Consider the following 25,052-nt stretch of genomic DNA (forward strand, 5'->3'; position numbering starts at 1 on the left):
TAGGAGTCTACACTTCTTTCATTCCTCCTCTTTCTGGTTGGCACTGGGGTACTGAAGAAAGAAGCAGGACTGAGCCCAGCTGGCCTGAGGTCAGATCCGCTTCAGGGAATTTATAATCTATTAGGGGAATCAGATGATAGAATACCAAACACAATCATTAACCTAGTCTTTTTTCTTTTTTTTTTTTTCAGCTATTATTGAGATATACTTGACAAATAAAATTGTAATATATTTAAAGTGTACAATGTGAGGACTTGACATAGGTATACATTGTGAAGGGATTCCCACAATCGAGTTGATTAAAACACCCATCACCTCAAATAGTTAACCTTTCTTGTATGTGTATGTTTAAGATCTATTTTCTTAACAAATTTCAATTATATGGTACAGTATTATCAACTACAGTCATCACATTTACATTAGATCCCCGGAAGTACTTAGTCTTCTTTTTCTCTTTCCATTTTACAGAAATGTACTTGACATAGAGCATTGTATAAGTTTCAGGTGTACAGCATAGTGACTTCCATAGACTGCAAAATGATAACATAATGAGTTTAGTTAATACCCATCATCTCATATACACACAAAAAAGAAAAAAGAAAGAAAATTTTTTTTTCTTTGTGATCAGAAATTTTAGGGTCTACTCTCTTCACAAGTTCAAATATGCCACACAGCAGTGTTAACTATAGTCATCATGTTGTACATTTCATCCCCAGTATCTATTTTTCTTATAACTGGTAGTTTGTAACCACCTTCATCCAATTCTCTCACCTCTGCCTCTGATAACCACTAATCTGATCTCCTTTTCTATGAGTTTGGTTTTTCTTTTTAAATTTCACACGAGTGAGAACATACAGCATTTGTCTTTCTTTACCTGACTGATTTCACTTAGCATAATGCCCTCAAGGTCCATCCACGTTGTTTCAGTGATTAACTTATTCTAAAGCAATTACTTACTCAAAGAACTGAAGTCAGTGCTAAGCATGTATATATTTATCCAGTTCCATTACCTGACCTTACGAGATTTTGTTATATTATCGTATTTTCTCATCTATTGTACCTAGGATCCTAAAAATAACTGCTGTGTCTCTATAACCTCTCTCTCCTGCTTATGAGTCTTCCTCTCCTAGCAGTACTTGAAGAGAGCCCATGGTTGAAGCAAGATAGAGACCATTCATGAATGCCTCATTGCGCACAATGTGTAGTATAGACAATTCGCAGTCAAAGCTTCAGTTCCATAGAGGAAAGATGGACCCATGCATTGCTTAAATTTAGTTCAGGAGAGCACATAGCAATCACCAAGATCTCATTCAAATACTTTCCCTCCATTGGGGTGTTTTTTGTATCTTTTAAATATGGAAAACAAAGAAATTAAAGCTGTTTTTATACAGTCCTGTTAAGGAGGTCAATAATTTCTGGATTCACTCAATCTTGCAGAGTTCCTAGAGAAGACTGGACAGTGGCGTGCCAGCGGAAGATGGTCTCTGAGCAGACAAGGGCAGCCATGCAGGGGTGCTGCTCCACAGAGACTGACAGAAGTGTGCAGACCGAGCTTCCAAATGGGGCCAGATTTTGCAAGGGCAGGGTTGAAAAGGCTCCTGTAGGTGCCATGGATCTAAACGTATCTGCATAAAATTACCCAGCTGCCCTTTGGGTTTTATAAGCTTGTGAAGCTACAATAGTCTTTTAGGAATGTTGAATGGCCTATAAAATCTTTGCCAATGAGGAGCTTGGCCAGGCTCCTGAAAGGCCTAAATTTTTTCATTTTGAGTCAATGATACAAAATCCCCCCTGGGTTTGCCTGTCAAACGGTCTTGGTATTTCACTCTCCAGAAGTAAATAGGCTATCGTGGCACCAGTTTGCTCAGCTCTGTTGGAAGGGTAGGTGGCTGGTGTGCAGCTGGGCAACATCAGATGAGCCATGCAGCAGAGGGCTCACAGCAATCCATAGGCTAATCCTGGGGGCGCCAAATCATTTCTCTGGCAATTCATCCTACTCAGTCATTGGGAGAATATTTACCACTCCAATGTCTTTCTTGTTTATCAACTGTTTTTTAACGATTAGAACGGGAGCCCCGTGATTTTGTTTTGTACACTACTTATCCTTGGTGCCCGGAGCCTAGAACGTAGGAGGCGCCCCACAGCACTTTGTGGAAGGAAGGAGTAAGGGAAAGCGTGAGTGAATGGGTAGATGGCAAACAACAGGTTGCCACAAACTTTGGCACAGAGGCAGGTTCTTCTGGTTGCCTTTTCCTGAGGCCATTCTGAGGAGGAAGGCCAAACATCCTGATTTCCTGTTCTTAGATGTAGTATGCTTTTTGGTCCATTCCCTAACAAAGCTGAAGTCATTCTTCCCAATGCTATGGCCAAAGGCTAAAGCAAATATATGAACTCCTAAGGAGCACTCACAGAAGACTGCATGCCTTTCTCCTAATGCCTATAACACTAATTGCCGACCATCACTGCTTTGTTTGACCACATCAGTATCCTTCTCTCCAGGTCTGGAAAATACTCTACTCTATGCTTTAGAAAACCCTTGCTGCTGGTGTCCTAAGTGGAAGTTGTTTATTTTCAGGATGTCAGCATTTTAAAAATGCCATTGTTTTCCACGATGATGGCATCCTATCTGTCTGCAGTATCATTTTCCATAACAGCATATATAGTGTTCCCTTATGTTTGGCGAAAGTGTTCCATAAATGATGCACTATAAAGCTTTATTGCTTATAAGCCACATTACTAAAATAGAGGTTTGATATTAAGAAATGTCTGGTTTCCATAGCATCTTGTTCTACAGAAAAAAAGTCATTTTCTATTAAATTAAATATGTAACATGTACCATACTTCACATCTCATATAGTGAAAAATTTTGCTTTTTGAAATGATTACTTTTTTAACAGCTCACGAGAGAATTTAAGTTCTCTTCTTTTTGAAGAGCTATGGCTTTCATTAAACCAAACTGAAATAATTAATATCTATCCTAGTTCAGCATTGATTCTTCTAAATATAACAAAATGATTGAAACTTTCTGTTTAAAAAGTGTCATGGCTACAAATAATGTGGTAAAACCATATTAATTAGGATTAAAGGGTAAAGACAAGGGGTTCTAAATTAATGTGTTATTTAAAATTGTATAGTTCTACTTTCTTTTCCAATGCTTACAGCAACAAAAGCTCAGCCAATGAAGTCTTGCCAGTAGGGACATTGTCTAAACAGAGAGGCCAGAAAAAAAGTTATTTTTAACAGCTTTATTCAAGTATGTTTGACATAGAAAAACTGTGTATATTTACTATATACAATTTGATGAGTTTGGACAATATTCATGCTCCTGTGAAAACATCACCATAATCACAGTAATAAGCATATATCACCTCCAAAAGTTTCTTCATGCTTCTTTGTTTTTAGGCAAAAATATTTTAATTAGCACCTAGAAGAAAACATTTAAGATACCTAAAATTATTAGTATCATATTATGCAAATAATCTTAGAAATTTACCTTGTGTTCTTATTTTGTGTATGAGTGAAAAGAGGGTCACAGGAAGTTTAACTAGCTTATTTTGGACCCACACTGAGAGGAATCAGGAGTTTTGAGCTGCAGGCTTTTTCATACACAGTGTTCTTTCCCTCCAGGTTACCATTACCACCTACCTGATTTAACCTCCAATGCAAATACTCTTTGTCCATTTGATTTATCCTCTTTTTCTTTTCTTTTCTTTTCTTTTCTTTTCTTTTCTTTTCTTTTCTTTTCTTTTCTTTTCTTTCTTTCTTTTTTTTTTTTTTTTTTTTACTGTTTTCTGTAAAACAGATAAAACTTATTGAGCAACAAGCAGGGATGTGAAGGCAGAGCTGGATAAGCTGAGGCTCCAGCACCCCACTCCTCATTCCATCATCCTCCACTTGGCCTTCTAGTCAGATGTGACCCTAAGGGGCTCCTTCATGAGAGATGGTGGCTGCAACTTAGGGTATGCCAGAGTTTAAATATGTTACTTCTACTGACTTTTATATTTTAAGAGTTGTTCCTATGAAATAGGAGCAGTGGTTACTTCCATTTTATACATAGGGACACAGAAGTCCAGAGAGTTTCACAGCCCAAAGCTGATTTCTCCAAAGCAATAGAATGGGCATGTGATCCTGGAGCCTTTCTTAACCACTGTATTATGATTTCCCAGAGTCTGAATTAACAAGCATTTATTGCTGTACATAGTGACATTACATGAGACTGGGAGAGAATATTCTTAGGGTGTCCCAGTAATTCTCTTAGGCCCCAGACATGATGCCCTCAAGTGAATCAACTGTAAGTGTGAAGTGCTTGCTTTTCTCAACACGTGGTTTCCAAACTAAGCACACAGTGGGACACATTTTCAAAATGGAAAATGTTTCTGCTGTAGAAATTTATTGGCATCTTATTCATGCTCACATAAGAGACATTTCCCACTAATTAGGAACGAGAGAAAGGGCTTCATGAATAGAGAGAGCCTGTCCCATGAGGCCATGACAATGGCAACAAGATCCACTTCCTTGATGAACACTGAAAATCTCACTCTACCCCATGATAGATGCTTAAGGTTTTTGTGCAGAAAAGTGGTCCCAGAGTGGCAGTTCCACATAGCTGAAATACAGTTGGTATATAAAGGGATTAATAGACACACTTTTGGTAAACAGCATAGTCCTACATATGTAGAGAACACATTTCCAATCACATGAATGGTATAAAAATTTTGATTTTTAGATGGATAAATAGCATTGAGATGCCATGCATAAGGGTTGAGAAATATGGGACAAGCAGGTTCATGGTGACAATTGTAATGCTGATGTTTTTAAATAAGGTTTTTGCCCCTCGTGTTTTATACTTGAGTTCAAGTTTCTCTTAACCAGTGGTTCTCAAGTTTTGCTGTGCATCAGCAATGGCTTGAGGGCTTGTTGAAACAGTTCACAGGGATCCATCCCCAGGATTTCTGGGGTCTCAGTGGGACCAAGCCCTTGCATTTCTAATGGGTGCCCAAGTGATAACCTTGCTCGGGGACCCACTTTGAAAGCCACTCTCCTAACAGGTATAATTTGGTTTATACAAATTTCTACAATTAGTCCAGAGTCATGAATTTCAATTAGTTAGTATTTTTTAGTTAGAAGAGGATGATTTATGGTTAAGTTGAAGTCCAGGAATTGAGAAAGTTAAGATAGTCTTCAAATGATAGCTGCGGTTTTTACGGTTTGGAGTAAGGTGAAGTTAAGAGTTCACTTCCTTGTTCAACATCCTTGGTAGCACGCTGAAAATAATTTTCTCCAGGAGGGCTAAAGAGCTATATCTGGAGCTATTTGGCCAGGACTGTGTCCCAAACCATATGGCAGAGTCAGCCAGGTGGGGGATACAGCTCACCAGGCTGCACAGTGGACACTGTATTGGCCTGTGGCCAGTTGGCCTGGACACTGGATGTGGATAGCAATATTGTTGTCCAATGTTATGGACTGAATTGTGTACCCTCAAAATATGTATGTTGACTGTGTTTGAAGATAGGACCTTTAAAGAGGTAATTAAAGTTAAATGAGGTCATAGGGTAGGGCCTTAATTCAATAGGACTGTGGCCTTATGTGAAGCAAGAGACACCAGAGATGTACACACGGAGAAGGATCCTGTGAAGACACAGAGAGAAACAGGCTATCTGCAAGTCAAGAAGATAAGCTTCAGGAGGAACCAACCCATCTAGTACCTTGATCTTGGATTTCAGTATCCCTAAAACTGTGAAAAATGAATGTCTGTTGCTTAAGCCACACAGTCTGTGGTATTTCATTACAGCAGCCCCAACAGACTAATAGTCTCCAGAAGCTTGATGTCTCTGCATCTTTTGCCAGCCACTGATGTTGCTTACTAGCTCTACTTCCCTGCTTCCGATTCACAGTCTGGTTGTCTGCAATGGCCAGAACCTGCATCTTGCTAAAAAGAATGTCAAAACAGACTACCACGTGTATCTAGCTTCTGCAGAATATACATGGAAGTAGAAATCCACCTCCCCCCAGCTTGCGTTAGGTGGGGAATTCCCCATGCATAGGAAGGATGTGCAAATGCCAGGCAACCAGGGTGCACTGTCTGGTTCCAGAAAAGAAGCTTAAAAGTGAGGCATTGGGTGAGGGGCTGGATAAAAGCAAAGGAAATCAGGGGGGTCAGTAGTGTGCAGAAGAGGAGAGATTTTTTTTTTTTTTTTCAGAAGAGGAGAGATTTTGAGAAAAAACAGAAAATATCACATGTGCAGGATTAGCCAACTGTTGGCTGAATTTCCTCTAATCTGGCTAGATTGCAATTCCTATGCAAGTGCCAGGCACTGTGCTCCTCTTTCGCAGGTTGAGAACAAGCTGGAATAGAAGTCATTTTTCTATATGGGCCCCATTTTCTCAAATACTAATATGCTCTCCAGGGCAAGGGAAGCAATGGCTACTAGGGAAAGAAGTCGGCATGACGAGGGATTAATAGGTAGAGAGTCACATACAGGGTCATAGGTCACAAATGGTGGTGACTTTCCTGAAATGAAATGAGGCTCTGGGGAAACATTCAGTTCTGTCTGAAGGAACTCTGATCTCTGAAGCAAACATTTCAGAAAGGACTCTGTTACACTTTGTCACTACAGCAATAGATCCCCAACTAAGGTGAGTCTGTGCTGGAACTCAGGGTCCTCCCCACGCAGGCTCACATTCGCTCCTGTGCACTGGTTGGTTGTCTAGGCAATATTCTGGATTCTTTGGAGGAACAGAGATCAAACAATTTCCTAGTTATAACTCAATTGGACAGTAATTTCAAGGCTCTTACTTAAGTATGCTGTTTGGGAAATCATTCTCTGAGTATTTATTGCTCTATTGAAAATGGCATCACATATCTTAAAAAGCAGTCCAGTCGAAAAGTGGGAGCTTATTAGTGAAAGACGATGAAATCTTATTTTAGTTATTCACCGATCATCTCTATTTTTGGGTTACCCATGTCATAGAATCAACCTCTCTCGTGTCAACCCTCAATTAAAATATACCAGATGAGAGAAATTATTTGGTTATAAAAAATGATGGAATTAATATGAGAAGACAACTGAATGTCAAATAGTAAACCAAAAATGTGAGTTTAAAAGTATATTAAAGACAAACATTGCTTTTCAGTTATTTTTAGATATTTGCTGGCATTGCTGCTATCTTTGTTTACTAGCAAATATGAAGCTACTTTGTACTTAGTCTGTCTTTGAGCCCTTACAACAGCAATGAAACTTCAGGCAGTATGCTTTGTCTATACCTTATCATATGTAGTGTCCCCATCCCACATTTGCTAAGGCACTGAGTGGGATGGGGTCTCAGCCCAGTAGGGGGAATCATCAGGGAGGCACTGTGGGGGACAATTAGATTTTGGCAGGGTCTCAGCAATGGTCCCAGCACTGTACCTCACTGATAGAGCTGCCCTCAGGCCATCGTTCTGGCCCTCAGGGCAGTGCTGGGTCAAGCCACCCAAGGACTTCCATTTGGCTTTGTTGTTACTGTTGCACTTGGACCAACACCCTGCCCGTCCTGAGCTGTGTGGTTTGCTTGTGAGCATCTCACATTTGTCATTCCTTTCTGCTTCTGCCTCTTCATTTCTCAAGCAGGGAGAGAAATAGATGCTATGGACTACTTTGCACATCACCTGACTTCTACTTGGGGAAGTTGGAAAATGAAAAACTATCTCCTACACTCCCTTGCAGCTAGGATTCTGAGTGTTAATTGAGTCTTAGCCAATTAGATGAACTTGCATACAATTTGAAAGAGAGACTACAGCAAAGACCAGAGTCCTGTCCTGTGGGGACGTAAGGTCATGGGAATAGGAGGCTTTCTTCGGGAGCTGGCTTCTAGTGGCACTTCTCCCGAATCCGGAGTAAAAAAAGGAGCAACAGCAATGGCACACAGCTTTATGGTACTTGGTTTACTGTTGCAGGGGCAACTCACAGGCAGCATTTAACAGCCTTGGCATAGTAACTTCCCTATGGTAGTGAGATTTGTGCTGTGCAAGGAGTCTTTCTTGGAGACCCAGCTTATACTCCATTCCCTCAGCCATTCCACCTATTGTATATGTATCTACTTCTTTGTATTAAACCATATTATGATGAAAATCTCTGGAGTGACTTCTTGTTTCCTGCAGTGAACTAACCCTCACAGATAGGTCAGAGGGGTGCCTAGATACTGTCCACATTTACTGCCCAAGGTTCAGTGTTAGGAAAAGTTAGGGGCAATGTTTTTCTTATATGTTGCACAAAGGAGACTCAAAGTGTGACAGTTCCTGATTTGAATGTACATCATAACACAAACTGGCAAATAGCACCTTCATGTAAAGATATGTCAAGAAATGAACCATAGATGTTTCTGGTTACATGTCTTGTGCCTAATTTAGTTGTTTGTATATAGAAATTTCTTAGGCATCCTAGAATTTTTAGAATTTTTTTTAGGCCACGTTAGAATCATGGGTTGAAGAGAAACACAGGACCTACATACTCCAGAGGAAAGGCTGGTTGATTATCTTTGGTTCAAGTATGCATAATACTCTATCACTTTATTCCAAAAGCAATGAGGGAGAATTGTTTTTGCCAAATTTCAAGATTAGGTTGAGGCCTAAGTCTTTAAAATCTGACTTTTGGGGCACCTGGGTGGCTCAGTTGTTAAGCGTCTGCCTTCGGCTCAGGGCGTGATCCCAGGGTCCTGGGATCGAGCCCCACATCAGGCTCCCTGCTGAGGGCCTGCTTCTTCGTCTCCCACTCCCCCTGCTTGTGTTCCCTCTCTTGCTGGCTGTCTCTCTGTCAAATAAATAAATAAAATCTTAAAAAAATAATAAAATAAAATCTGACTTTTGTTAGCCAATCTGAGCACTGACCTAGAGATGTTTCAAAAGAAAGACCAAACTGAAGGACAAGGGGAGCTGCAAGGTACCCAAGGCCTGGGGACACTCTTGGGCCAGTCAGGTGGTCAAGGAACGGCAGGCTTCATGAGAGAATGTCATTCATACTCGTGGTTTATTTCTCAACTGGTCATTCTTCTCAAAGATGATTATCATCAATAGGTAACTTTTCCCTTACAACTTGTCATGTTATGGTATATTGCTCTCTTTCTGCCCAGATAAAAAGTCTCCCAACCTGTAAACTACAATCCAGATTGTATACGAAGTTTGAAAAACAGCATAATATATTCTATCCTGAAAGTAAAGTTCTCACTGGACTCCTGTTTTATTTCATTCAGGCTCTTATAACCAAGTACCACAGGCCAGTAGCTTACACAGCAATTTATTGCTCACAGTTCTAGAGGTTGGAAGTCCAAGATTGGGGTGCCAGCATGCTTGGGTTCTGGTGAGCTTGTTCTTCTGGCTTGTAGACTGTTGACTTCTTATTATATACTCACATGGTGAAAGAGACAAGAGAGCTCTCTGGGGTCTCTTTTATAAAAGCAGCAATCCCATTTGTGAGGGCTTCACACTCATGACCTAATCATCTCAAAAGGCCCCCACCTCATAACATCATCACCATAGAGATCAGATTTCAACATACAAATTTTGAGAGAACACAAATCTTCTATTGACTGAACTGTCTTCTTTTTTTCAAGCATGTCAGTGTTGGTGGAGAGTGTGTGTGAAATGCACCACCTTTTCTTTGTATCTGTGTAAGGTAAGCCCTGGCAGTGATTTTTATTTTCTGTAATGTAAGTGCCTGGCTTAAGCTTTTGATTGCTGAGACATTCACTTCACAGATGGCAAATAAATGCATTGCCAGCTACATGACAACATAAGGAGCCAAGTCAACTCACCCCAACTCCAAGTCCTCCTGTGTTTGAGAGATCTTGGTTGATTTCAATAACTGATCACTTGGACACAATTTTGTTCTTCCCAAACTTTAATTTCCATTCTTCTGTTTACAATCCACCAATAAAGAGTGAACTGATGAAATCTTAGGTTCCCACCCTCGACACAATAAAAACAGAGACCCAGGTGCTCTCTCTCTCTCTCTAAGACCTCAACGTGTGGCCCCACGTGTGCTGTATACCCTCCAGGACTTGTGAGTAACAAGCCTTGTTTCTTTTAAAGTTTCCCAATGGTTGCTGCTGAGGATGTCATACAATCATAATAAGAACCACGAGGGTCAAGACATAATGTTGGTTCCAAAAGAGGAACCTGGGCCTAGGTGAGTGCCCCCAGGCATTTCTAGCCAGCAGCATCATAGACCAGCACGAAACAACCCAGCTCTTAAAATATCTATCTTGTTTCCTTCCCTTCTCTATACACAGGAAGGAAACACTCATGAGAAGGGGAGTTGTCTTGTTCAGTGTATAAGGGAGGCCAGTCTTACTGTACTCTTGACTGCTCACCACCTCTAACCCTTTGTCCTATACTCTGCCTATTCCTTTTCCATAGAAGCAGCTGTGAGATTACCATCATCTGTGGGAGAGTGATAAGAGAGTCATCCCTAATGAGGTTCAAAATGGGCTTCAATATTTAGAGATTTTTCTGGGCTGGGGAAACCCTAACCCTTGTTGAGGAACAGGATGAGATTTCCAGCAATTTTTCTGGTGAGACTAAAGTGTGGTAACTCTCTAGGCTCCTGAGCTCCATTTCCTGACAATGACATGGCCAAAATTCCTTTAACTTAGCTTTTTTTTTTTTTTTTTGAAGTAGAAGGAAAGAAGGGAAAAAGTTCAAGAATATGCATTTTTGTTAAAATGTGCTTAACCACGCTAAGATGTTTTCAAATTGAAAAAGTAATACAAACGCCAAGGCCTGCCAAACTATAAACCCTCTTAAGCTCAAATGAGAGAGATATGCTAGGTGCTATTTTTACTGTGTGAACAAGGGAAACCAGATTTGAACTGAAGTATAACCACATTCACTGCTTGGTATTTTACATATGGTTTTATCTTACTCCAATTAGCTATGTTACCTAACCTCTTGTTCTGATGTGAAAATAGATAGTAAATTAGAGACGACTCTTGGAGCTGGTGGTAACTAGACTTGACAGATGTTGAACGAAGAGCCAGCTGCTAAGCTCAAGTGAAATACAAAACTAACTCCGTGCTGCTAGTCTAATTTGATCTAATTTGTACATTTGTCTTGATTCATGATCTTATGGAAAAAGATTGTTGACAACAGCATTTCAGATAGGTGTTTTGTAAATCCTCAAACCTGTGAAAGTTTTTCTTAATCTGTCATATTTGCATTGGCAAGCAGCACATACCTCAGTGCCACCCACACCCATGCTTTATGGAGCTAGATGTTATCTGGCTAGAAGGAAAAAAAAAATATTTGCCTACCTACAGTAGAAACTTTTCAAAACTTTTCACTCACTGGTCTGCTATTTTACTTTGACCACAATTCAATAGGGTTGCCTGATTTCTTAGCTCTTGAGAGAATTACAAGGACATCTTTCTTTGTTTCTCCTAGCTCAAGGCTTAGGAGAATGAGTTTATTTTCTGTGAAGAAGCAGTGAGGAAGTAATTCATAAAGAGAAACAGAGTGAAAGTGAACAAGGTACTGATAACAGGGAGTTCCTGCAGGGAAGTAGGTGGGACAAATTAGAGAATCGGAGGAGATGATACGTGCCTTTTTCATCTCCTCCTGCACCTGTGGGCCAACGAGGGGTTGAAACCCATTGCTGAGTTCATCATTTAACCATTCAACCAGCAACCTGGCTTTAATTGTTTTCATGTATTTATGATGACTAATTTTTCTTTGATTTTGTCAACTATTACAATCCTTCATAGTAGAAAATATGGCCCTGAATTAATCATAAATAATAAGAAATATACCAGTTAAAATAATTTGGACATAGTATGCAACTTGCATCTTTTAAATTGCTGAAAATTTCTAGTCAACTGATTTTTCAAATTTGCAGGTAGATTTCTTTTTTTTTCTTCTTCTTTTTTTTCCTTTAGATTTTATTTATTAATTTGTCAGAGGGAGGTGGAGAGAGAGAGAGAGACCACAAGCAGGGGGAGAAGCAGGCTCCCCGCTAAGCAAGGAGACCAATGCAGGACTTGATCCCAATCATGACCTGAGCCAAAGGCAGAGGCTCAACCAACTGAGCCAGCCAGGCATCTTGACAGTGACCATTTGGTGAAAAAGAAGTAGCACATTCATTATGTAGGTGAATGCAGCTTACTTAAAAAAAATCATCTCTGTAGGACTTGGGTCAAACTAACAACAATGATCATCATCTTCATTTTTGGAGTATATTCTGTACCAGGTAATGGGAAATAAATGCATAGAACATTCCCAGCCCTAATGGTGTCGTACATTCATCCAGTCAGTCATCTTTCTGGCACCTGACACAACAGGTCCCCTCAGACCTCTCACTTAGGGTGCCTGAAGGGTCCCAGGCCAGTCAAACCAACAAGCTGCATATGCTACATGTCTAGCAACTCAAATTGCCATATTTTTCTCACGCATTCATGAATGGCAGAGGCTGGAGTGCACAGTATTTACAGGGAAGACTTGACTGAAGCAATCAAACATAGGCACAACTCTGAAGGGCATGAGGAATAAAGATGTGGAAGCTGCCTGAGCCCCATCTTGGGTCTTCAGTACATGAGGGTTCCAATCTACCTAGTAGGTTCTCACACAACGGATGGATCATTTTGACTCAGCTAATACTTCAAAGAAGACTAAATGGTCTTTCTTGATGCCAGTTTATACAATTTATAGGAAGTTATATAAATTTGTAAGTGGTGCAGAGGGTTAGGTGTAGTTTAGCCCATTTGCTTGCCTTCCCTAAGAATTATCATGTGACAAGTCATGGTAGGAAATTGAATAGCCTAGAATATACTTTAAGCCAATTTTTATACAACTTTCTGCTTTAAATCAACAAACAGCTCCACATTTGGTACATGAAAGCCCACCAACGTAGGTATATTATAACACTTTAAAATGAATCTATGGAATAAAATATGGATACTTTTCAGTGGAGCTGAGATATTAGGCCAGCATTTCCTAGCCACCCCTCAGAATGCCTTTGTCTCATATGTTTCTAAAGTTCATTTTTGGCATCCACTTAATGCTAATTATGCAATTATGTTTATTCTAATGATTCTGAGGGGAAAAGCCTTTGACTTGTGTAACTTTGCAGAGTAATTTACTAGAATTGGTAGAGTAAGTATTCTTGGTTTAGGTTACTTTTAAGCATTAATTATAATGGGGGTATTATAACTATCCAAAAGGATCTTTGTAAGTTTGGCATGGTGGAAAGCAAACAACATGTTTAGAATATAATTTGCCTTGCAAGTACTGAAGAGACTGGTGTGTGGGCCAGTAGGTGACCCTCATTGCATAGTGGGACTACTTCTCAAATGTAGACACTCCATGTAAACATGCTTAGAGTACTTTGCTCTACTCTCTGAAGTTTGACGAGACTTTATTGACATTAGGTCCCCAATAAAATAGAGAGAAAATTAAAATAGATATTCTCATGTGTAGCTTTTTGTGATTATTGGTATCCAATTTCAACGAATACCATTTTGTATTAGACTTACATCCAAATTAAGCAACATTTGGGTATTTACTAAGTGTGTGTACTGTGTGTTTATTCTGTGCTAGAAATGTTTACACAAAATTAGAAATATTATTCTCACTTGATAATAGAAGACTCTCTGGCTTAAAGTATGCTCGAATCACCTAACAAATAAATGGTTTTGGAAGTGAAAGCAGATAATAAAAAGGATTGGTAAAAAGCCTTAATTAAGGGGCACCTGGGTGGCTCAGCCAGTTCAGCATCCCACTCTTGATCTCAGCTCAGGTCTTGATCTAAGGGTCCCGAGTTCAAGCCCTGCATTGTACTCCACACTAGGCGTGGAGCCTACTTTAAAAAACAAACAAACTAAAGGGTTATATTACCAGATATCCTTTCTGCACACCATAATAGCGGGAGTGAGAATACACGAGCTAGATGATCCCAGCATAAGTCCAGCAGTTTACCCTCTCAGGAGAACAACACAGAACACTGTTGCCCTAAGGCATCTGGAACAGTTGAAGCAGGGAAAGAAGGACATAGTTCTAAAAACAGGGGCATTAAGTGAACATTATATACTGAATACTGAGTTCTCCAGCCCTCTTCCCAGCAGGATGCCTAAAAATTTATGAGATAGGCTAATAACTCCAGGCAGGAGACGAAAACTCTTCTGCATGAATTCTGAAGAGCCTGAAGAGAAAAACCTACACACAATAAGATCAGAGGCTCTCCTGTGAAGTTGTCCATCCCATTTGTAGTTTGTAAAGCCCACTGTTGATCATTCCACACACAGATATCCCAATCATTATTTTGGTGGCTCACCCTTAAATACAAGCCAACAACAAGAATGACTAGATATCTGATGGAAACGTCTTGTATCAAAGATAACAATGAAAACCAACCTATACGGGAAAGGCTATTCAAAGAAACCACACAGGACAATAAAACCTTAATAATACAACTTTTATTATAGAATCTCTATCCTATACTTTTATAGTATCCCTAGGAAGAAGAGGGAAGATGTTGTATCCAAGAAATAAGAACAGAATGTTGATTAAAAATGTATTTCTTGGGGTGCCTGGGTAGCACAGTCGTTAAGCGTCTGCCTTCTGCTCAGGGCGTGATCCTGGCGTTCCGGGATCAAGTCCCACATCGGGCTCCTTGGCTGGGAGCCTGCTTCTTCCTCTCCCTCTCCCTCTCCCCTGCTGTGTTCCCTCTCTCGCTGGCTGTCTCTCTGTCACATAAATAAATAAAATCTTTAAAAAAAATGTATTTCTTTTTTAAAGGAAAGAAAGAACTCTTGTAAATTAAAATTAAATATATGGAAACTAAATATATGTTGGAAGATAACATGAGGAAATTTCCCTGAATGTGGAACAAAAAGTCAAATATATGGATATTAGGAAAGAAAAGAAAATTAGAGGATCGGTTCAGAAGATCTAACACTCAAATAAGAGTTCCAGAAAGAGGAAAAACCATTAAAAGAGAATAGAAAATTGTTTTTAAATCCTCAAGGAAATTTCCCCAAATTAAGAGACATGAATTTCAAATTGAAAAGGCTGATAAAGTACTCAATACAATAGATTAAAAAAAAAAAAAAAACAAGACTGACATCATGAAATATCACAGTCCTGGAAAATATGTTTTTAGAGGAAAAAAATTTGTCAGATACAGAAGATTAAGAGTAAAAATGTCTGTGCTTCTCAATAGTGAAACTGAAATTGAAAACATTGCAGCCAAACTTTTGAAATTTGGAAGAGGATGCCTGGGTGGCTCAGTTTCTTAAGTGTCTGTCTTTGGCTCAGGTCATGATCCCAGGTCCTGGGATGGAGCCCGCTTCTCCCTCTCCTTCTGCCACTCCCCCTGCTTGAGATCTGTTGTGCACTCTCTCTCTCTCAAAAAAAAAAAAAAAAAGAAAAAGAAAAAAAAAAAGAAAGAAAGAAAGAAAGAAAGAAAGAAAAGAAAGAAAGAAATCCTAAAAAAAAATTTTTAAATAACAAAATTTGGAAGGGAAATTGTTTCCAACCTTAAACCTAGAAAAATTATCTATTAAACATGAGAATGGAATACAAGTACATCCCTTTTCTCGGGAAGCTCCTTGAAAAAGAGCTGTATCAAATCAGCAGAATAATTCAATAGCTAGGCCTCAGCCCAGCTCCGCTGGGAGCCTGCTTCTGCCTCTCCTACTCCCCCTGCTTGTGTTCCCTCCCTCACTGCCTGTCTCTCTGTCAAATAAATAAAATAAAACCTTAAAAAATATATATAGAATTGATGTTTTCTTTCTTTAATTTTTTAATTTAAAAAAATTTTTTTAAAGATTTTATTTATTTATTTATTTATTTGACAGAGAAAGAGCACAACACAAGCAGGCGGAGCAGCAGGCGGAGGGAGAAGCCAGAGAGGGAGAAGCAGGGAGCCTGAAGTGGCACTCGATCCCAGGACCCAGGGATCATGACCTGAGCCAAAGGCAGCCGCTTAACTAACTGGGCCAGCCAGGAGTCCCTGGAATTGATGTTTTTAAAGATTTTCAGACATTTGGGGCTGGAATGATGTTAAATTCATAGGAAACTAAGCAATGAAAATAAGACAATCAACTTTGAGGACAAGAATAAATGCAAAAAAGGAAAAAGTAGTTGTACTGTGCCAGGTGGTTCATCTATGAATAGCATTTACATAATAGTAATGATATAAACAATAAATACTGATTCAAACTGCAATATGTCACAATCATATTAAGAGCACTGGAGCTGAGGAAATAGAGAGAGAGAGACAGACCGAGGGAGAGAGAGAGTATCTTGGTAGCAGGAGGAGTTCTCATACTAATTATAAAAAATTAAAAAAATCAAGAAGTGGCAATGTAACCATGCTATATAGAGTTGTAAAAATAAAAAACCAAAAGAAACATATAAAATGTTAAGGGCTCTGTGGAATAGGATACTGAGGGTGTATTAGCATTATATTTTCAATAACAAGCCTTGTAAAATTGGTTGTTTGAAACTATATGGATGTATAACATTGACGAAAGTAAAAAACTAAAATAAAAAGAGAGACTTTTAACGTCTTGCAACACTTCTTTTTCTTTTAAGATTTTATTCATTTATTTATTTGAGGGGTGGGGAGCAGAAGAGGGAGATGTAGAGAGAGAGAATCTCTAGCAAACTCCAGGCTAGGCACTGAGCCCTATGTGGGGCTCAATCTCAGGACCCTGAGATCATGACCTGAGCCGAAACCCAGAGTCAGTCACTTAACTGGCTGAGCCACCCAGGCTACCCTGTCTTGCAACATTTCTTAGATAATGCTCCTATTTTAAGGTCTGCTCACTCACAGTTGTCCAAAGCGAAAATGAAGTTGCTTTTCCCAGAAGTAATCCACCTGGAGTCCAGGTGAGGGACTTCTTTCATTTATACCATATTATTAATTTTTTCCATAATTTATTGAGGTATATTTTAGACTACATATATTGTGGACTAGTAGAAGGTATTTTGAGCTAGAAATCCAGAGAACAGCACCTTCTATGATGGCTTACTGTGTTTGTTAGTCAAAATGGGTTAAGCTTACACTTCTGTAACAAACTATCCCACAATCTCAGTGGCTTTAATACATACACATTATTTTTCTCTCAGAGTTTACTCTAAGGAAACAGAGAAACTAGAGAATCATCAACGTTTTTCATTACTTCAGTTAAAAATTTTCCCTTTTACAAAATTAGGGGATTGAAACTAGTCAGTGGTTTCCAAAAACACCCATTTTCATCAGCTCTTCTTCTACCATACATTGGGACATCTCATAGGTGATGAAATCGATGGTGATGATGAACATGTCAGCGATTAATATGAGATTGATTTTAACAATCTATTTAGCTCTTACGATATGCCAGACACTGTGCTATGTGCCTTGGAGACCTTTTTGCCATTTAATCATGAGGACAACATTGTCAGGTGAATATGCTGAAGAAGTAAGGAAATAGGGGCACCTGGATGGCTTAGTCGGTTAAGCATCTGTCTTGATCTCAGGATTGCGAATTCAAGCCCCATGTTGGGCTTTATGCTGGGCATGGAGCCTACTTAAAAAAAAAAAAAAAAAAAAAAAAAAAGGAATGAAACAGAGGCTCTGATCTTTTGCCAAACCTGCTGTACATAAAGTCTCTTGCATTTCAGGTGATGACAGTCCTACCTTTCTAGTTGCTCAAACCAAATCTTAATTCTCTTTTTCACATATCATACATCTAACCCAACAGGAAACTGTTGACTACATCAAAATATATAAAATGTCCAGCTACTTCTGATTACCTCCCTTGATACCACCTTGACCTGAGCTGATCTCATCTTTCACCTCAGTAACTACAGGGTCTACATACCTCTACCCTTACCACTTAACAGCTCATTCTCAAAGCAGCAAGCAATGTGATACCTAACAAACCTGTGTTTAATCTGGCTACTCCCCTGCTCAAAACGTCTGTACTTACAGTGACCCAGAGAGCCATAAGTTATTTGGCTCTCTGTGATCCTTTCTTTCTGCTTTCCTCTTGGGTTTCTTCTCCTCTTCCTTTCTCTTCAGTTACATTGGCCTTTCTGGTATTCTTAGACAAGACAGTCTTCCTCATGCTTAAGAACTTTCCACTGACTTTCTCTTCCTTGAATGGACTTTAGATACTTGGTAGTCAATTTCTGTTATGGACTGAATGTTTGTATCTTCCCAAGATTCATACATTGAAGCCCTAACCTCTAATGGAAGACATTGGAGGGAGGGTTTTTGAGAGCTAATTAGGTTTAGATAGGTTGTGAAGGTGGGATCCTCTTGATAGGATTAGTGCCTTATGAAAAATGGGATATAGAACTCTCCAATTGCACTAGGTGAGAAAGGTCATGTAGGTAAACAGCAAGATGGCATCTATCTATAAGCAAGAAAGTGAGCCCTCACAAATAACTGAAACTGTCTGCACCTTGATTTTGGACTTGCCAGCTTCCAGAACTGTGGGAAATATATGTCTGATTTTTAAGCCATCCAGTCTGTGATGTTTTGTTACAGCAGCTGGAGCCAACTAAAACAACTTCCTTACCTCCTCAAGCTTTTGCTCAAATATCACCTTTTCAATAAGGGTCATTCTAATCTTTCTATTTCATACGGCATTCTGATCTCTATCAAATCCCCACTGTCTCTAGCACTTCTGTTTCCTTTCTCCCTGCTGAATTTTACCCTTGGCATTTAGCACCTTCTTTCAGAAGATTACTATTTATGTTCCCAAACTAGAACGCAAACCCCAGATGGGCGGAAATTTTTGAATCTGTTTGTTCACTATCATTCATCAAGTTTCTAAAACAGAGCACTTAATAGGTGCTCAATTCTAGCATCTGTGTCTTGGTTTCTACTACTGTAGACCCAGGGCTCCCTGAAATGGTCTGGGGCAGCAAAAATGCAAGATAAAACTGGAGAATCTTGTGGTGTCAGAAAGTAAGGAAGAACTTACAAAATGCTGGTGACTGTTCATCTGAAACTAAGGTAATGTTGTGTATCAACTATACTTCAATAAGCAATATGTTTAAATGATGGTGACATGTTGAAGGGTATAGAAGCCAACTTGAAGGAACACCCAGTAGCCAAAGCTGAAACATCCTGATCAAGAAAATAAATAATAGTAAGTCATAAGATAAATTAAATATCTATGCTAATATATTGATACACACAAATGATTAAATAAATAAATGAATGAATAAGAGACCAGTTCTTCGTTGCAAAAGAATTCCAATTAACGAATGTAGAAGGAATGAGAAGCAAACACCACAGTAAAATTACCGTAGTCAAGGTCCACTAATAGATGCTAAAATCAGTGGGAAAAAAGAGAAAGGAGATATTTGTATAATCTTAAAGTACCTCTCCCAGAATATTTATTAATTAGAAAGGGAAAAATAGTAACTTTCTAGTGATGAAACCAGAAGACACCACCTTAACAAAATGATCAAGATGGAATAAGGCATCATGCATTACCTAATATGATGCACAGAACAAAAAAAGGATAACCTCAATTAAACTGTGAGAAAACATCAGATAAATCCACACTGTGACCAGTACTCTCTAAAACTGCCTAGGTCATGATAAACAAGGAGATTCTGAGGAGCTGTTCCAGACTGAAGAAGACTCTAATGAGACATGGAAACTAAATGCCAGATCAGATGTGAAGCCCTGGCTTGATCCTAGAACAGAAAAAGGATGTTAGTGAAACGTGAATCAAGTATAGAGTTTAGTAAATTAGTGACATACTATATTAGTTTTGATAAATTTATTATGGTCATATAGGATAACATTTAGGGAAGCTGTGTGAAGGATATACAGGAACACACTGTATTATCTTTGCAATTTTCTGTAAGTCTTAAATTATTTCAAAATAACATTTTAAAAATAGATGTATAAGTTATTTGTTAAATGTATATATTTTCTCCTCTGTAAAAATAAGAAGTTGAATGAATTCTCTCAAAAATTTTTTAAAAGATTTTGTTTATTTATTTGACAGAGAGAGACAGAGAGAGAGCACAGCAGGGGGAGCAGCAGAGGGAGAGGGAGAAGTAGACTCCCCACTGAGCAAGGAGCCCGATGTGGGGATCAGTCCCAGAACCCTGGGATCATGACCTGAGCAGAAAGCAGATGCTTAACCGACTGAGCCAACCAGGCACTCCTAATTCTCTCAAATTTTTAATAAATCCATGAAAAAATGTGAAAACATTATATTCTACGAAGGAATTTTAGAAGAATCAACCTGAGATAAATCTGTTCTCACTGTCAGTCTAAAATAGAGTCAGTTATTGACAACTTATCAAAATAATTTTACATGTTAGACAGCATTTCTGATTGATAAGACAGAGAAGAACAGATATGTTCACACCAAATAGATGAATAAATGGAATAAGTTAGTGGCTAAGCAAAGGATTCGTTAAATGCTCGGGTAAAGAAAGATAATACACTATGAATATAAAAACCTTTATAAAATAATATTGAACTAGAAACTATACATATATTCTAAATATATATATTTATATAAATAAAACTATATATAGTTTGATGGTTCTGAAAATATTAATTGGTTGACAAAGCATTCTACAAAATCCACACACAGTTTTCACATTCTGAAGCTTGAAGTTGGCTGAGATATGGGAGGGAAGAGATCGACTCTTCTACAAGTTACAGTGACTTGGACTTGAATCATGATATGGCTACTGAGTTATAAATCCTATGATGTGAAATGAGAAAAGAGTTCCTTCTACATTTTACACATACAGCAAGAGCCAGCCTGGGAAGAAGACATGGTACATGTTCTCTTGGTTCTGTCAAACTACAAGTATGTTTGAATACTCCAGATTGCCAGTGACGCATCTGCTTAATTTTTACTTCTTTTTTGGTGTGATGCTGAACATCTCTTTAAGGTAAAAATGTGTTCTTTTTACCCTTAAAATATTAAGATCTTTGGAATTCCCATTTCCATTTGACTATTTCTTAGAATGTTTGATAATTTGAATTTCCACAAAACTCCAGCACACTTTTCATTATAAGTGGGTCTAGCTATTTGTATAACACTGTATATTTGTTAGGATTTATAACTCAGTAGCCACAAACTTGGAACTTATGAAGAAATTTATTATAAGAGGCCAAGTGATAAATTTAAGGTTCTTCAGGAAATGTCCTCTGTAGCTGTATAGAGTCAATCTGAATCTTCGAATTCTTGAGTATTCTTTACCCATACTGTTTAATTTAAGATGATCTTTCTCATTCAAGTGATTAAAGTTAGTAAAGAAAAATAATTATCTTGAAATTTTACTTCTTTTGCTATATAATATTGAAACAGGTAATCTTGACAAAAACCACACAATCACTCACAATATAAAAGTAAATATAAGAAAGATAGAAAAGAGGTGTCTGGGTGGCTCAGTTGAGCGTCTGACTCTTGGTTTCAGCCGGGTGGTGATCTCAGGGTCTGAGATTGACCCCAGAGTCAGGCTCCATGCTCAGCAGGGAGTCTGCTCAAGATTCTTTCTCTCTTGCTCTCTCTCTGCCCCTTCCTCTGCTCTCGCTCTCTTTCTCAAATCAATCAATACAGCTTAAAAAAAAGAAATATAGAAGGAAAATAAAAGCCAATGTGATAATATGTATATTTCCTTTAAGAAACTGACGTGAAGTTAAACAGATGGGTATTGTGTTAGTCAGAGTTCTCTAGAGAAACAGAACCAATCGGGTGTGTATATATACATATATATATCCATCCCTCTTACCTTGGCTTCCCATTGTGGGGGTGGCAAGAGAATCAGTGATATTAGAGATGACTGGTTGCTGTGTTATAAGTTTGGGTTGTATTTGGCTATAAAAGAATCATGTCAGAAAAAGTATGTGGGGAATAGAGGAACAGGAGGGGAAAGAGAGAAGGCCTCTTCCCCTACACACACTGAGACTCATCAGTCCTTCTCTAATCTTGTTTATAGGGATTCTGTTGACTGAAAGCCTGAAGAGAAAGGTGAGATGGCCCTCAGCTTGTAACATTTTAGTTAGACTTGCTAACCAACTGCTGCAGGCTCTGAAAAGAAAAACAATTTTGAAACCCATAAAAAAACATAAAATATATATACGTATACCTATAACATATAGATAGATAGATAGATAGATGATAGATAGATAGATAGATAGATAGATAGATAGATCTATCTATATATAGTCTGAGAGACAGAAAGATTTATTATGAGGAATTGGCTCATGCAATTATGGAAACTGAAAAGATCTGCCATATGCAAGCTGGAGACCCAGGAAAGCCAGTGTATGATTCAGTCCAAGTACGAAGCTCTAAGAACCAAGGTAGCTGACTGTGTTAAGCCTCAATCTGAAGGCAGAGGATGACATGAGATTTCCCAGCTCAGTTAGGCAGAATAAGCAAATTCTCCTTTCCTCCACATCTTGTTCTGATCAGGCCCAACAGATTGGAGGATGCCCACCTACACTGGGGAGGGCAGTCTGCTTTACTAAATCCACTGAATCAAATGTTATTCTCATCCAGAAACACCCTCACAGGCACACCCAGAAATAATGACTAGCCAAACATCTGGTCACCCTATGATCCAGTCAGGTTAACACATAAAGTTAGCTATCATAGTATGCATGTTTCTGGTGTTTTTCTTGTTTATTTTTACCTGTTAACATGTGATAGGTAAATACAAACTTGAATCATTAGAAATACAGTGTCAATCTATATAAACCCTGACTTAGTAACATAATTCTGCCCTATGAAGGTAATATATACCGGTCATCAGGATTTTGAGGGAAGAACACCAGCATTTGACTGATTTTGCCAATTTCTTGTGCCAGGATAGCTGACAAGTAGAGAAAGTAAGAAGTAAAATGAGTTCATATACTTGCTGTTGCAGTGGTCAGGAATCTTGGAAATCCTATGCATGAAGAAAAGAAACAATAATGCATAAATAAATAAAATCTGAAAAAAAATAATAAATCTAAAAAAATCTAAAACAGTGAGTGGGAACAGCACTTATGCTATATTACTATCTAATATCTGTATTCACATTACAAAGCACATATAACCCTATTAGTTTATTATGACCCATAACAATTTTGTGAAATATGCATAGTTTTAGTGATCAATAAGATTATATAGCAAGTAAGTAGAAAAATTGACTAGGAGCTAATTTTCTGATTTTTATGGGTACTTTTCATAATGCAAGGCAGCCCTGCTGACAGCATTCATGACTTAATGTGGAAAAGCAGAAAAACAAATCAAAAGATATACGTGTATGGCAAGAGAGTGGGAAAGGAGGGATCTTAAGGAGCATTAGTAAGAAATAAAACAAAATTCCAAAGTGGTGGAATTAGAAAGACCCTTAACAGATCATTACATTTGTTTTCTACTTTTCAGTTGTGTTCATAGGTATATCTAAGCAAAAGAAATATGATTATCTGCCTTGGTAGTCTATTTCAGTATTAAAAAAATTTAATGACTTTTCTTATAATAGACCTAAACCCAAACTGCTAAGTTCAAGCATTTTCTCTTTGTTTTAGCCACGGTGTAGGTGTCCATATTGAAAACAGTTTGAATTTTAACCTTTGGAAAACGGTCAGTTTCCATTGGACCTACTTTTAGTTTTTGAGTTTCTTTTTTAAGCAGTTCAAGCTATTTATAAGGATTTACATTTTGTAAGACTTTTATTCTTTCTTAGAGGTCACCTCCCCTCCTCCTGGCAAAGAAGAACAATTTTACTTATTTTTAATGAAATGAAACGTATTTGTAGTGTAAGCCTTGGCAGTTGTTTTTTCTTTTGTTTTCTCTTCTCTTTATTTATTTATTTATTTTGGAATTCAACACCTGACTTAAACTTTGATCATGGAGGCATTCACTTCAAAGAGGTCTATCTTGAATAAACACATTGCCAGCTATGGAATTGAATCAAGAGCCAAGCCACCCCACCTTGAAGTTATTTTATTTAAAGATCTGCGGTAGATTTAGAGAACTGACTGGCCATTTTTTTCTTCTCTTTTCTTTTTTCTCTCTTATTCCAGATCTTAAAATTTAAAGTCACCAATAAAGGGTGAACCTGTGAAATCCTAGGCTCCCTCCCTCAACCAGAATAAAAACATTTCTCTCTCTCTAGGTGTGATCTCTTTATGTGGTTCCAGGCATGCCTTGCACACTTTAGTATGTTGTTATTTTTTCAGTTTCCTGATGGTTATTGCTGAGGGTGTCTTGCAATCATAATAAGAACCACAAGGGTCAGTCTGACCATAACACTGGCTATCAATAGGCTGAGACCAGCGCAGAATAGTATTATATTTTATAATTAATATATGGGTCTATTGGATCCTTTAATAAATCAAAGATAAAGTATGAGATCTTAAGTGATTTTTTCTTATACCTTGAAACATTATTTATATTTTAAGCACCCTACAAGTTATTTCATCATTGCCCATTAGTTACTCCCAACTATGCTACAAAAAAATATAGAATATTAAGCAAGTGGAAGAATATGGTGTGGCAGGCAGAATGGGCCCTGAAAGAAGTGAATACCTTAAGCCCTGGATCTTGCAAATATGTTACATTATAATACAAAAGTGGTCACAGACTTTAAGATATGGAGATAGTTCTGATTATTCAACTGGGGCTATATCATTACATGAGCCGTTAAAGTCAGAACACTTTCTTTGGCTAGAGTCAGAGAGATATGGCTGGAGGGAGAACTGAAAGGTTTGAAGTAGGAGAGGAATTCAACTCTACACTACTGGAGGGGGCCACATGGAAAGCATGAGTAAGAATTCAGCAGCGTCTCGGCACAAGACTGACCCTTGGTTGGCAGACAACAAGGAACCAGCAATCTCAGCCCTACAACCACAAGGAGTTGAATTGGACCAACAACTTGAATAAACTTGGACGTAAATTCTCCTCAGAGCCTCCAGAAATGAATACAGTTCTGCTAACACCTTGATAATTGTCTTATAAGACTAAGCAGATGCCCTAAGGTGAGCCCCACTGTACCCAGACTTCTGACCTACATAATTGTGAGGTGATAAGTAAGTATTGACTTAAAATGCTAAATCTGT

The sequence above is a fragment of the Ursus americanus genome, chromosome 28 (genome assembly GCF_024610735.1).
Source record: "Ursus americanus isolate L20-20 chromosome 28, mUrsAme1.1.p, whole genome shotgun sequence".
In the NCBI taxonomy this organism is placed as follows: Eukaryota; Metazoa; Chordata; class Mammalia; order Carnivora; family Ursidae; genus Ursus; species Ursus americanus.